The sequence below is a fragment of the Vidua chalybeata genome, chromosome 1 (genome assembly GCF_026979565.1).
Source record: "Vidua chalybeata isolate OUT-0048 chromosome 1, bVidCha1 merged haplotype, whole genome shotgun sequence".
Classification (NCBI taxonomy): Eukaryota; Metazoa; Chordata; class Aves; order Passeriformes; family Viduidae; genus Vidua; species Vidua chalybeata.
This window is the reverse complement of record NC_071530.1, coordinates 29,509,815-29,523,828: the sequence shown is the minus strand read 5'-3', so window position 1 is coordinate 29,523,828 and position 14,014 is coordinate 29,509,815. Positions and strand designations below refer to the sequence as shown.

At 41.2% G+C, this 14,014-nt stretch overlaps 1 long non-coding RNA gene across 4 annotated transcripts; it reads left to right on the top strand.

Annotated features, from left to right (window-relative positions):
- Positions 1-84: 84 nt before the first annotated feature.
- Positions 85-12,986, top strand: LOC128798174 (uncharacterized). 4 transcript variants are annotated; one of them, XR_008434348.1, is made up of 5 exons: positions 85-289; positions 1,834-1,899; positions 8,032-8,093; positions 12,473-12,560; positions 12,788-12,986. It is a non-coding gene; the product is annotated as an uncharacterized LOC128798174 (long non-coding RNA). The 4 variants fall into 4 exon arrangements; XR_008434347.1 differs by having other exon boundaries at positions 12,744-12,986; XR_008434345.1 differs by having other exon boundaries at positions 12,473-12,664.
- The last annotated feature ends 1,028 nt before the right edge of the window (positions 12,987-14,014 follow it).

Genomic DNA, 14,014 nt, shown 5'->3' with positions numbered 1-14,014 from the left:
GTGACATCACGAGCCCCGGTCCCCGTTGCTGTGACATCACGAGCCCCGGTCCCCGTTGCCGGTTCCCGTTGCTGCTGTGACGACATGAGCCCGGGCCTCGCCCCCGCCCGCCGGACCCCGCCGCGGCGCCGTTCTGTTCCCCGCACGAGCGGCGGCGCCTCGCCGGTGACGGCGCACCCCTATAATCCGTGTCCTGTGTAATGTCAAGGAAAACATCCAGGGATTTACTTGTACGGACGTGGAAGTATTCGGAGTGCTGGTAGTTCTACCAGCGCTTCATAGCATCAAGGTTGGAAGGGACCATCAAGTCAACCCAGCACTGCTGCTGTCATCTTATTTCTATTTTTAACATATTTTATTTATCTGTGTTTTTTTTTTTTTATTAAGTCATCTTTCTACTGCACCTCCTTACATATTTGTGTATTTCCTTAGTTTGAGGGTTAAATATTTTCAGTTACAATTATTCTGCTTTACAAAACCTTCCACCTGTATAGATAATTTCCTGCTATTCAGTACCTAGTTTTTATTAAGTGTTCCTTTTGTGGCTTGAATGGTGTCCTGGTTGACTCCAACCATCCAAAATCCTATCTTCACAGTCCCCATGGGCTGCAGCCTGCTGAGTGATGCTTTCTAATAAATACAACATCTCTAATATCTGCCAGGTATTCCAGTGTGGACACGTGTTGCAGGATTAGTGTCCAAGATAGTTTCTTGTCTTTTTTGCTGGGCTTCACAAAGAGACAAGGACATGCTTGTTCCTCTCTCGGGATGTCCATAAGGGTACACGGCACTGTCGTTTTACTTTATCAGGTTTTGGTGCCAGAAAACTTGTTTCAGTTCCTAGTAAGCAAAGGAAGCTGCATCTACTTTCTGATGAATTCATGACAATTCTTAATAGGAACTTGTCATCAAAACAGTTCAGGGAGGAAATTCCAAAAGTGGGGGTTTTTTTTCCGTAATTTGGCTGGCCTTCATCTGCTAAGGAAGCCCCAGCAGGCGAACAATCCTTGCCAGCAGTGAGACGTTGAACAGCAGCACACTTTGTCTTTCCTAGTCTGTCACTCAAAACTTTTCTTTTTAGTTTTAAACATCTTTTTTTCCATGCTCTTTGGTATTTTGCTAGACTTCTTGAATTAAATACATTTTTTTTCCTCATACAATAACACAGACTTGTTGCTTTTCTCTTGATATCTACTTTTCTAGCTGCTTGATGGACAAATCAAATTCAAATTCTGCAATATTTGTGACCACAAATTAAATCTGAGTGCTCAACAGCTGCTGAAGCTTTATGTGTCTTTGGTTCTAAAATTGACATCCCTGCTGCTGAAGCTTTGTGAAGTGACAGGAATCGTTAAAAATCTGTTGAGATTTTTCTTCTCTGATAATTAAACTTACTTAATATTGTGGCTAATCCGGCCTATTGGGAATGCAGATTTACTGACTGCATTATTGGGCCATGCTTCTGATCCTCTGGGCCCAACTCTGGCAGAGCGTAAATCAAGTATAAAAGTCACTTGTTTCAGTGTAATTTTACTAGCAGCTTTACTAAATAGTAAAGACAGGTTTCAGAAATTGCCCACTTGATAGAAAAGTGTATTTTGGATATATGCCCTTTCCTGAACACAAGGAGCCATCAGCATATCAAATGTTTTTGTTGGATTTTGTTGCAAATGCTAACATCTAAAGTTACCGTACCATTGTTGCTTTGGTTATAGTGCTGAATTATTCAATACGATCATCCACTGCCCTTCTTTTTAGAAGATCTGTTTCACTATTAATTATTAAAAGCTGTCCCTTCACTTTCTTAATTAATGCTGGTGTTTCTTATTAAAGGACCCAGCTCCTACAGCCTGTCGTGGGTGGGAAGTACCTTTTACATGTTCACTGCTTCATGTTCAGGTAGGCATCTAACCATGTGTGATGCAATGTGGTTCATACTCACCTCTGACCATAAACTCTGGGGCATAGTTCAGCTGATGTAAGCACTCAAAGGCTCCAATTAAGTAAATAGATCTATGACAAATGTAGCAGGAGTCCTTCCTCAATCCCCCTTCCATTTTTGTTCACAAGCTATAGTACAAACTTGGAATAATATGGTTTGGATTTAAAATAACACTTTTGGTGATACAGCAGTCAGCTGTGCTGATGTCTGTAATTTCTGATGGTGGTCAGGAGTGTGTGCTCCCATTTCACATCAGGCTTCATATTTACAGCACTCAGCTTGTATTTTGGCTAGAACTAAATTGGCTCAATTCTTTTAAATGGCTAATTATGACTTGCTAGTTGTGGAAAGACTCTCCTGCAGTTGGAGAGAAATCTGTCATTCTTTGTAGGGAAAATATAGATAACAGTACTTTGATATTTTTTAAGATTGTTTAAGTACGTGGTCCAAGTGAGAGTCCTAGGTATTTGTCTTCTCAGCCCGTGTCTTTATAGGGGATAAATTCTGCACTCCCATCTGTTACATAAATCTTGAGCTGCTTGACATAACCAAGAGCAGAATACGCCTTTCCTTTTCTTTCCTCACTTTTCTATCTTTCTGATACTTATTCTCTGCTTCCTTGCACATTCTTTTTTCTCCTGCCCTTCTATGGTGTGTTTCAATGGCAGCGCTGGCAGCAGGAGGAGCTACAAACAGTGTGGATTAGTTTTTCTTTCATGGGAAACTGCAGTGGGGGGAGAGTACACTGGGCACTTGTAATTCTGCTGACATGCACTTACAAGGCAGTACAAAAAGTAAGTGTTTCTGCAAAGGGAGAGGGGAGTGGAAGCACAGAGTTTTTGGGGCTCAGTGCTGGTACACTTCTTACTAGTCCAAAAAGCTTAAAATGAAGCTGTTTGGGTGGTTTACTCATCATTTCCCAGTAAACTCGCATCAGCTGGATTGTTTTCTGGAGGATTGCTGCATAAAGCCTTTTACTGTAACACACTAAATGAAAACTCAGCTTATAGCCAAATCTGTTCTATGTCTGTAGGCTGTGGCCTCACGTGGGGACTGCTGGTTTCTGTTACCTATTGTGTGCCTGAAATTTAAAGGTCTGTGTCACTTCTGAGGCACAAATTTGAAAAGCAAAGGCTCAAGTATGTACAAAGTTCTCCTAAAGTGTATGCTATTGTCTTAAAATTAAGACAGTGAGACTTTTTTGTTACTCTTTACTATTATGGAGTGTCTAAAATGTTGTGAGTGAAGCATTGTTTGCCAAAATTGATTTTTATAGCTTTATTTTTCCCAGGTTTACAAAAAGTCGTTGACAGCACTTTAGGTATTTCATTTCACTCTTTGTCTTGTAAAGTCATTTTTCTTCCCCTCATTTGTATAAAGTCTCTCATGCACATCGAAATCAGGGAGGAGGAAAGTAGGGTTTAAGAAAGGCAGGTGTTTCCAGGAGTCCTATTTATTGTGTACAGTTGACATATTTAGATGTTAGTCTTGAGGTGAATAGTGTATACACACAACATAGACAGGGTTACTTGGAATAAATAAAGTGCTTATCCTTCCTTGGCAGTTGACCATTAAAGCATGTTCCCGTGCCAGGTTAAGTATGCCTGAAGTTTGGTGACGACCATAGAATCTGTCAACAAAGGCTGTGAAGTAAAATGTTGCTTATCATCAGTCGTTTTTCTCCATGGATGTAGAGTTTCCAATGTCATTTCTTGTGTCACTGGGCAGGAAAATCTGAGTCATCTCAGTCACCTGAACTGCCTGAGTTATTGAGTCATGTCAGTTAGTCACCTTAGTTGTCAGTAACCTATGACTGAACATATGGAATCAATTAAACATACACTTAAAATGTTATTTGCTGTAACAATCAAGATTTTTTTTTCTTAAATTCAGCGCAAATGTCCTGTGGACATACCCCAGTTATTTCCTGAGGTGTTAGTAATGAATTGGCTGTGCCTTGGTGTTTGCTTGCAGTCATGAAATTCTCCCTGCTTCCTGGAACAAAACCAGTTCCCAGCAGTGCTATTGTACTTGTGCGATCCCATCACCAACCTTAAAGAAGCCCTTTCTGGCACTAGGCAATGAGTAGCATGAATAGGCATAGCTGTTGCATGGACCTTTGCTGTCTTACAGGTTGACACACAAGGTGTTGGGGTGCTGGTTTCTTGTCAATGATCATTATGAGCCAGACACAGTGGAGAGGCAAGCCTGGCATGCAGAATAAATTTGTCTATGTTCTTTGGATCAGAGAATCTTCTCTGCAGAGAAGAAGAATGTACAAAACTGTTTGGCATTTTTATTTATTTCTTTAGTGAAGTGGAGCACTGTAGATTGAGAAAGGGAAATCAGGACAGGAAAATAGGCCATTTAAGTAGTGTGGCTAGAGGAACCCACAACTAGGTCAGAAATTAGCTCCTCCAAAAGCACAAAGACATAGCTCCTGTTCAGTTTAATAAATCTAACAAGTGGTTACAAAGGACGTAATGGTTTGTTCATCTTTGCTCTTGGAGAGACAGATAATGAGTGTATTCTTTGACAAACTTTCTGACCAAAATCCAAATGGCATAAAGCTCTTGGATCGAGCCTGGGAAGTTAAATTGCTATTAGGAAACTACCTAGAAGGGAGACTTTCTCAAGCAGAAGCAGCTACAGGCAAGTGCAAAACTGTTGTCCTGGATGGAGTGGCTGTATGCCCAACTTTGCTTTTTGAGCCATTCTTTATGATTCCCACCAGATATACTGTGTGGTGGTGGACAATAACATTGGAGTGTAACAATAAATAGTATGTCTCCTTGTTAACTCAGTTGGTGATCACGTCTTTTGAATAGCGCTCATGAATAGCACTTGCCAGAGAAAATAGGCTTGGTGAAGTTTGTCCCTTCAAAAGTTTGTGGACAGGTGAGGGGGAAAAAAAGCAAAACTACAAAACAAAGAACTAGAATAACCCCAGGACACAGACTTTAAAGGGAAAGTGTATTTCAGAGGCCAGCCTGCTTAAAATAGTAAAAGAGGCAAATACTTATAAGTTCAGAAGCTATGTCTTGGGATTTCTAAATATCTTAACTGTAAGAATCACCTTTCATCACATTTAAAATCCATTCTGCATTAAGCTGATAGAGGATTAGGATTAAGGAAAGTTTGTTAAATGTATTAAAGAAACAACTGGAAGGTGAAAATAGCAGTATAATGGTATTTTGAATAGTAGTACATAAAAGACTTGACCGAAAGCCCGGTCCTTCTATTCAGGACCAGGATTCAGAAATGTTCTGAAATTGGGCTGCTTTTAGTTAAGCCTGGAAGAGAAAAAAGCAGAATTCTACATCCTGAAAGTGAAGTGGCCTAGGGCTTCCTTCAGACAAATCCAAACTTACTTGGCCTATTATGTATAAGGCACTGTGTGTCTCTCTGGAGAGGTGGATAACTAGCAGGAAAGTAGCCTCTGGGAGACTGTGTGTGTCATACTTTATTTCCATGGGAAAGGGATCATGGCAACGTGCTGGTACCTCACTCACTGCCATGTCTGTTCTTCAGGTCTGAAATAAACCCAGCAAACTTCAATGGCAAATATAAGTTAACAACTCTGTGATTAATAGGACATTTTAATGCTTGTGGACTAACGCTGGGGTGTAAGCTGTGGGAGAGTAAATAGCTTTCAGATTAATTGCAGGTTTTATTGGGTTTATGTTATGTCTGCTGTGGGTTCTCATTACCATTGCATCCCAAAGAGTTCCTATGTATCACATTCAAGTGGAAACCATCGCATCGTCACGGGAAAAATCGATACCATCTGCTGAATGCCCTTCCAGGTGATTCCCTGGGAGAATTCCAAGAAAGTCTAAGAAGCAGAAATCCTATCTTTTTATAAGTACACGGCAGAACAGAAGAGGATGGTTTGACCAGGACCTTGTATGGTGGAAGGGTGGGGAGAAAAGCTAGGCATCACAAAGGAAATTTAAGCACTGAGGTTCTGATGTAAGTTGATTTGCTAAGTGATCATCACCAGGTGTATGTCTTGGCTGTGTCACTGTTCCTCCTTTGCATGTGAGCTGTGTGACGAGCTGTGTTGTGCCTGTCACAGAACCGTGGAGAACACAGGCTGGAGGGGACTCCTGGGGGTCATCTAATCCAACATTCAGCTTGGAAGCCAAAGCAGTTTTCCCAGAGAGACATTCAGAAAAATTTTGAATGGCTCTAAGGATGAAGGGCAACCCCAGCTTGTTCCAGTGGTTGAGTACTCTCACTGTGAAAACCTTTCCATTATCAGAATTAACCTTGTTGCAACTTTTGGCCATTGTCTTGCTCTTTTGATGTGTCAAATGAGAAGCTTTGCTCTGTCTTCATTCTAACTCCTTTCTGGAGTGGAATACTGCAGTAAAATCTACCCCCAGCCTTCTTCTATGTAGACTAAATAAACACAGTTCCATTGTCATTTCTACATCATTTGTCTAGGAGCCAGAACAGTAATTTTTTTTTTCCCTATGGTACCATGACTGGTACTTTCCTTTGATATCCTGCTAAAGAACAGAAGAGAGAGAGAGATATTTCATCCAAATCAGCAATCCCCGAGTGAAAAAAATTCACGGGGCAAAGAGAAATACAGAATGCCAAATTTTGGTGTATCTGTTATTTCTTTCTGTGGTTTCTGTAAAGCACAGTCAGTGTTCTCACCCTTCTCTATTAGCATGGCTTAGCTGTGGTAAAGTTAGCTGCTGTGCTCCTTTGGTGAGGTAAGAACTTTACAGAAATAAATGATTTGGTTATGAGCAAAACCTTGAAATCATGAACAGTAAATGGCTCAAAATTCAGAAGTTAAATTTAAAGAACCCAATTTCTTTCCTAATATCAAATCTTATATCAGACACTTGACATGCATTTTGAAGCAGTTGGTTCAGTGATAATGCTATATGCCTCTAGCAAGTCATCTTTCTTTAAACTATCTCATTAGAATAGCCTAGCTTCTTTTCTTGCAAACAGAAGACCTATAGCTGTAAGCTGCCAGTAATGCAAGTTCAGCACTTCTGAGCGTGCGTGAGGAGCGTGTAGAAAAAGCTACAGCTCTTTAGTTAGGAAAACGACCTGCTGCTGCCAGCCAGCTCTGCTGCATCACCACCATCATCTGTGCGCAAGCTGGGGACAAGCTGGGAAGCAATTTCATCGTCTGGTCTTCTCCCTTGACGGCACTAAAAGCGTACCAGGTCCTCACATAAAAATTTAAAGCTACAAGAGTGCTCAGGAGTATATTCATCTATAAGAACAGCTCTTAATTTTCCAGTAGTCTTCTTGCAAGCAGATGACACTAACAGCAGAATGGGTATCTAGTAACATGGAAATAGAAGAAACAAACCTTGTTTGTTACTTGAAGTGTCAGATGGTAACCCAGGGTTTGACAGTGAAACCCTGGATTCTCATGCTTATTCTGAATTCTCTGCTTTCTCTTGAGCTATATAAATCCAGCTCCAGTACAGTGGCAGACATATCACTGCGAAAATCAGCCCATTTGTATTGGTGTGGAGTGCATTTCTGGCTTTATGTAAGCTAAGCAGTATATAGGCTTACACATTTAAACTTAGCTTCCTATTTTATCACACAAGTTAGCTGCTTATGGAGTGTACTGCCAGTGCTTTTTGCTATCAGTGCCCAAACATCTGCTTTAGGGACATTACACAAGTTGACAGTCAGATACTGGTATCTGCAATAAGTAATTAATCCCTGAAGCACACAGGAATTTTCTGTCAGTCGAATTGTCTTGGTACAATTTCTCTAAAATAAAGATAAAGCTGATGGGTCATGGCTTATCTTTCACCAAAGTTTCTTCTTGGCATCACAAGATTTGTCTCTTTTAACTATCTGGCTTCCCAGATTAGGGTTTGCCCTTTTGAAACTGTGGGTTTCTGTCAGTGCTGATCAAGACAGCCATCAGTTGAAAATGGTTTTATATTAATTGGCCAGGGATTAGCTTTGTTTTTTTTTTGTTTGTTTTTTTTTTTTTTCCTATGCAGTTGTTTTTTACTATACAGTTTACAAAGACAAGGAGAAGTGTTCTGCTGATGTGCTAATACGGTTTCCATTTAATTGTGTATTTCACATAGGTCAAGAAACCTTCTGCTAGAGGGTAGGAGAAGCAAACATTTAGGAATGAAGGAAGAATAAAGTGAGTTTTATACTGTTCTATTTTTTTTTTAAGAAAGTAAGCGAAGAATCCTAAAATAGAGTATTTGCAGTTACTGTGCTTTACAGAATGTACACTGAAATCTAAGCAAATCTATACTTAATTCTGCAGACAATTTTAAATGATGGTGGATTTTCAAGTTTAAAATAATTAGTTTACTTCCTAGTATCAGCTGGAAAGTGTTTTTGACACCATCTTGTGTTTTATTTCCACCTTCTATGTGTGAGTGAGAACCTGCCAGCCTGTTGCCACAGGAGTAGCTTTTCTCCTAGAGGTGTATTGAATCTTGATGGCACAGTTTTTCTAGAGCAGCCCAAGTCATGGCAGCTGGCAGTACGCTTGGTGCTGCTTCCTTGTTGATGCCACCAGGATAGACACAGCAGCTGACAAAGCAATAACTGGGGTGCTGATAGAAAAGAAGGCTGCTTCAGCAGTAGGAAACCATTTTAAATATGAATTAATCTTTCTAGAGGACCCAGCCTTAAATCAATACATACTCTGAATAAAGTGCTCTTGAAGGCTGCTTTTCCCTAGGAAATATTTCTTCCCGTGATTTAGGGAGGGCAAGCAGTCAGTCATGTTAGGAGCAGAGAAATCTGGAGCACTGGCACCTCTGGGTGCACTGTAGTGGTGTCTTGCATCTGTTCAGTGGGATTGCTGGCATGAGGGATAAAAGATTGCTGTTGGGTAATATAAGTGGTAATAGAAACATGCTGATAAAAGTGGGACAGACTTTATGACCCTCTTCTCAGGAGCAGCAGGCCAGGGTTTGTTTCTAGTCTCAATTCTGCCTATGGGTGCAAAGAAGCTTTTGTTTGACAAAGAAAGGAATGGACCTCAGGTCTCCTACCTGCTTCTCATTGCTGTACCTGTGTTGGGGCTAAGACAGCACCACTTCACCATGCTAAGACTCTGCTGTCTGAACTCATTCAGCAGTATGCTATCATTCAGCATTTACAGGCATCTTAGTGTCTTCCTTAAGTGTCATCTCCATTTCTGAGTCAAAGGACAGTAAGGTCAAAGGTCTGACAGAACAAAGAACATCCCTTAAAGGATTTACTCCAAATGCTGGGTAAATCCTTAACTACTAAGACAGTTCTTCATTTCATTATTTTATTTGACACTCTTGTGTCAAAGGCATGTGCCCTTCACTAACCAAACGCTGCATTAGCCAAGGCACCTCTGCATTTGGGGAGTAGAGCACACTTGATATTTTTATTCAGCAGTCAAGTTTTTTTTCACAGTGCTTTATCACTTTATCTGTTTAATATTATTTTCCTGGGCTGGATGATTTCTTGGGTTTTTTTGCCTCTGAAGAATATATTTCTGTCCATTACAGACTGGCACGGCAAAAAGTGATTGGTGAGAAGTGGCTGAGTAATATAATGATACTGTCTCCAAACACCTTCTCCAAACAGGAAGGTGTCTCTGGCTATGAAGAGAAAATCTTGTTCATCTTGGGGGGTTATCTGGATTCTTCCATTTTATGAGCTGGACTAAAACCCCTTGGGAATTCAGATTATCTCTGGGTTCCTATTTTAAATGACTTCTGGTGGGAAGAGTTAACATGAATTTCAGTATGGAAACAAAATTCCAGTTTAAATGTCATCTGCATCATGATTCAGACCTCCCACTGTTGCAGGACTGGTAGGTTGTTGCTCTACTGTCTGTTATGTTTGTAGAAGGCCATGCTTTTGTGCTTTTCCTCTAGTTTACATTTGGGTTCCTATCTATACTATTAAAATTGTCCCTAGTGGATTCTTCCTTTGATATGGGAAGATGCTGTCCTTTTGCTTCCTCTCTGAGGATTAGTGTTCCCCGGAAGACCACACTTTTCCTCTGTGCTTTTTTCATGTTAAAAATCCAGGGTTGCTTTGCAGCATCAGCACCACCATGTGTTTCTCTTCAGTCAGTTGCCCATTCAGCTTTCAGACCTCCCCCACACTCTGTTGAAGCCATTTGGAGTTTGGGGTCATGAGAACCAGTTGCTTTAGTTCTTTAGTAAATATATCCATGTCTTTGATTTATCCATGCTTATTCTTCATGCCTACATCTGATTCTTGCATTTCATCCATCCTAGTCAAGTATAGTAATGCGTAAAGGTGAAGTTGCACACAGGCAGAGCATAAACAAGTTTGGTTTTTTAGCACTTGAAGGGAGGATATTTTTATTTAGTTTAAATAAATCAACCAGATGTGTGCCTGCATCATCTGAGCTGCATTTTGCCTGAGGAATCCTTCAGTTTAAAGGATTACCATGAGCTGCTGTTTCACGAAAGTTTCTTTAAAAAGAAATTAGTTGCTGTACCAGTGACTAAATTATAACATAATTATGACACAAATGCTACAAAAGTCCCTAAATTGTAGCCAGTTATGATAAAAATACTAAAATTCACCCCCACAAAACAAAAAAAAAAGTAAAGAGAACTGTGGGTGTGATTATGCATAAAATGCTGTTAAAAGCTGAAATAGAAAAAGAAAGTAGAAATAAAGCAGTCTCTGTTCATCAGTAACAGGGATCTGCTGTGACTGTAAGAGGGGGAACACATGGGAGTGTTACATAAGTGCTGTTTAATGCAAGAAGGGACAACACATGACCTTGAATGATGCAGGTATTCTGAATTATCTTTCTGTCCTGTTTTTTGTGTCCTGTACTTCTCTTGGGATTGCTACTTCTCTTTCTCTCTGTCTTTGGAGTATTTGCTGGCATTTTCCCTGACAAGCTACTGGCCTATTTGGGATCTCTAGGGACTGCATCCCTACAAATCTGGCTGCTGTGATTATTTTAGTACTTGTCACACATTTCCCTGGGGAGCAGCGGAACTGTGCCAGATGCGGTTCATGTGTTTTGCTTCCCCTGGGCCCAGCAGGGAAGCTGTGTGCCAGCTGGAGGGACACCAAGAGGGGGCTGAAGCAATGGCTTTGGTACCTGCCTCAGCCCCTGGGAAAGAGGGGAATCCCCTTTCCTTCCTCCAAGTGAGGGGCTGCAGGATGTGTCTCTGCACAGGCTCTTCAGCGTCATGGGAGAGCAGACAGCTCTGATTGCAGGTCCAGAAGTTTAGCTGAGTGTGACAAAATGCTTTCCCAGTCTTTCTGGAAATCTGGGCCAACCTGTGAGGTTGAGGGAATGTAAGAAACCACAGTAAGTGAGAGGTGATCTGTCTGGGAGCAGAAGACATTTCCATGTTGGATTTATTGAATTATGTGGGGTTTGTGATGAGAGAGAGAAATCAAACTTTCTCAGCTGGAAACAGGATGAGATACTCTTTGATTAGAAATCAGAATTAATGGGCTCTTCTGGAACAGCTTTACAGTTTCAGTTTTCTGGATTCACTAATTTCTTAAACTCAAAGGAAAATGCAGAAGATACAAAATCTGTGATAACAAGAAGGAAAAAAAAAAAAAAAAAAGGTTGTTTCTATTAATCCCAGAATAACATTGTCTTGATAAAATCACAGAAAACTGGGTTTTTTAAAAAAAGGAGAAGTATAATCTTCCAGATCTTCCACTGTTTCCATTTCTTGACACCAGAAAAATTTCTGGTTGTGGAAGTAGAGTGTCATCTCCAGGCTCCTTCAGAAGATATCTTTGCATTGCTGTTATCCCAAGGGCCTGGATCATAGGGACTGAAAGGAACAGAATTGATGTAGGGATGGTCAGCAAGCCTCATGATAAATTCACCTTCTCTATCTATGTCATTAGTAAAAGAGAGAGATTCTGTGACAATTTTTTACCTTTTCTTTCACTGACTGTCCTACTTATTCCACAAATTGTAAATTATCTGCCTTCTCATTTCCCTTTAGACTCTCCTTCAGTGTCACAGATACCATCTATTTTCTCTCGGGTGGTCTTACTGATACAAATCTAACTAAATTTTAGATCAGTTTTTCACAGTTGGTTTTATTTTTTTTCCAAGGCTGCTGCTTCTATTTTGGACCTGGGGAAGGAAATATAGTTGAAAGCTTATTGGTTTTTCCCAGCTAGACTAGTGGGTTTAATAACCTAGGTCTGGCTAAAAACCTTATTTTGATCATATCCTAGAATACATCAACAATACTGTTTTGTTATTTCTTCTAGCATAATTTATGGCTGTCAGTGCTACGCAAATATCCCAGCAATAAGTAGTAATGGTATGGAGAGTGCTATGCTAGCCCATTTCATCAGGGAAAAATAAACAGAAAAATCTCAGACAATTGATGCACTTTGAGAGACTGCAACACAAATGTATCTTGTTACGAAGTTGCCATGATACAGTCTTTTGTTCACTGTGGCTTGAATCACTTATTTTTTTATTCTTGTGTGTTCCTAAATCAGTGAAATTTGGTGTTCATGGTGTGTTTCTCCTTGCTGGTGATGTTCCAGAGCAGATTGCAGTTTCCCTGCGGTCCTGTGGGGTGAAGGGTGCTGAATAGCACTTGAATCTTGTAACAGCATCAGTAGAAGAGCTGTGGTGAGTGTAGGACACAGCAAGCAGTTGTTAGCATTGAACTCTTATATGAGGCACTTGGACTGAGGCTATTGAGTTTGTGGCAGCCATGGGAGGGACAGATCCAGGTACCAAAATGTTACCTGTCAGTCTGCAGCTGTGTCATTAGCAGCTCCAGCACTGGCCTCTTCCCTTGATACTGTCCAGCAGTGCCTGTCCCACAGGTGGGGACACGTCCTGTATGTCTGCAGAACAGAGCCACGCGTGGGTGCTGCTTGCTGACGACTGAGACCGACAAGTGCAGTTCTCTCCTGCACCCGTGTGGGACAGGCAGCAGGAAAACAAGCACGTCCCCTTGACTCCTAATCCGGATCTCCTCCGATGAGTACTAAGGACGCTGCTCTCCCAGAATGGCCTCTCAGGCCCCAGGGCAGCAGGGAGCAGTGCTGAGGTGAGACTCCAACCTGCAGAGCTCCTACTGAAGTTCCTGAGGTTTTGTAAGCTCAGGACTTCTTTGTCATCAGGGAATAACACTGGTAAACTGGAAAGGAGCACCTGAACCCCCTGCTAGAGTGTGGTGTGATGTGAGCTACCAGGCCTCTGTGGGAGGAAAGTGAGGCTGTCACCGTGGTGTTAATCAGATTCCTGCCAGGAGAAAATAGCATGTGAGCTATTTTAGTCATCCAGGACACCAGTGCAGAGGCTCTGTGACATGGACCAAATATAGATTACATGCACAGCCCAGGAGTGCTCGCCTGCCTGAACTGTGTCTTCTGCAGGTGTTGGCATCACTTCCCCTCCTGGGATTTGTTTTCATTTACATGAAGATATAAAAGCCCCTGTGGCTGGTAAAGAGCAAGAACTAACTTTCACTTAAAATATCATAGCAAAAACAAAACCAAAAGCCTAGTGGAAAAGTGGAAGAAGTCAACTCTTGGGTTTTTTTTCCCCTTCAAAATCAAAAGATGTGGCTTTTTTTGGAAAATATATACTTATGTAATTTGTCCTAATTTTGGTTCTTAATAACCAGCATAGCTGAGTGACAGCTGAATGGTTGCTGCAATTAACCCATGTAATGTTATCTGTGGCTCTTTTTGAGAAAGGACTGGTTTGTCCCAGCCCACAAGACTTACTTTAGATAATCACCATTTTTAAGTGCAAATGTGATTTTAGTTATTCTTGTACACGAACATGACAGCAGCTTAAAAGCCTGAGGGAGTTTACCACTGCCTCAGTTGAGGGCATGTTTGGGAGCAACAGGTTTTCTGCTCCAAATGCTGTTCAGACAAACCTGGCATGACTGATTCACCACATGCCCCCATCTGCAGCCACTCAGGCTGAACCCACCGGTTCTGGTAGGTCACATTTTCAGGAAGGTGTTCAAAGCAGAAATCAGAGTTCAGCAACCCTACACCCTTACATTAGTGAACAGAAAGGATTGGGCCACCTTTTCTTGCCCCTTGCTTGCCTTGAAGTGC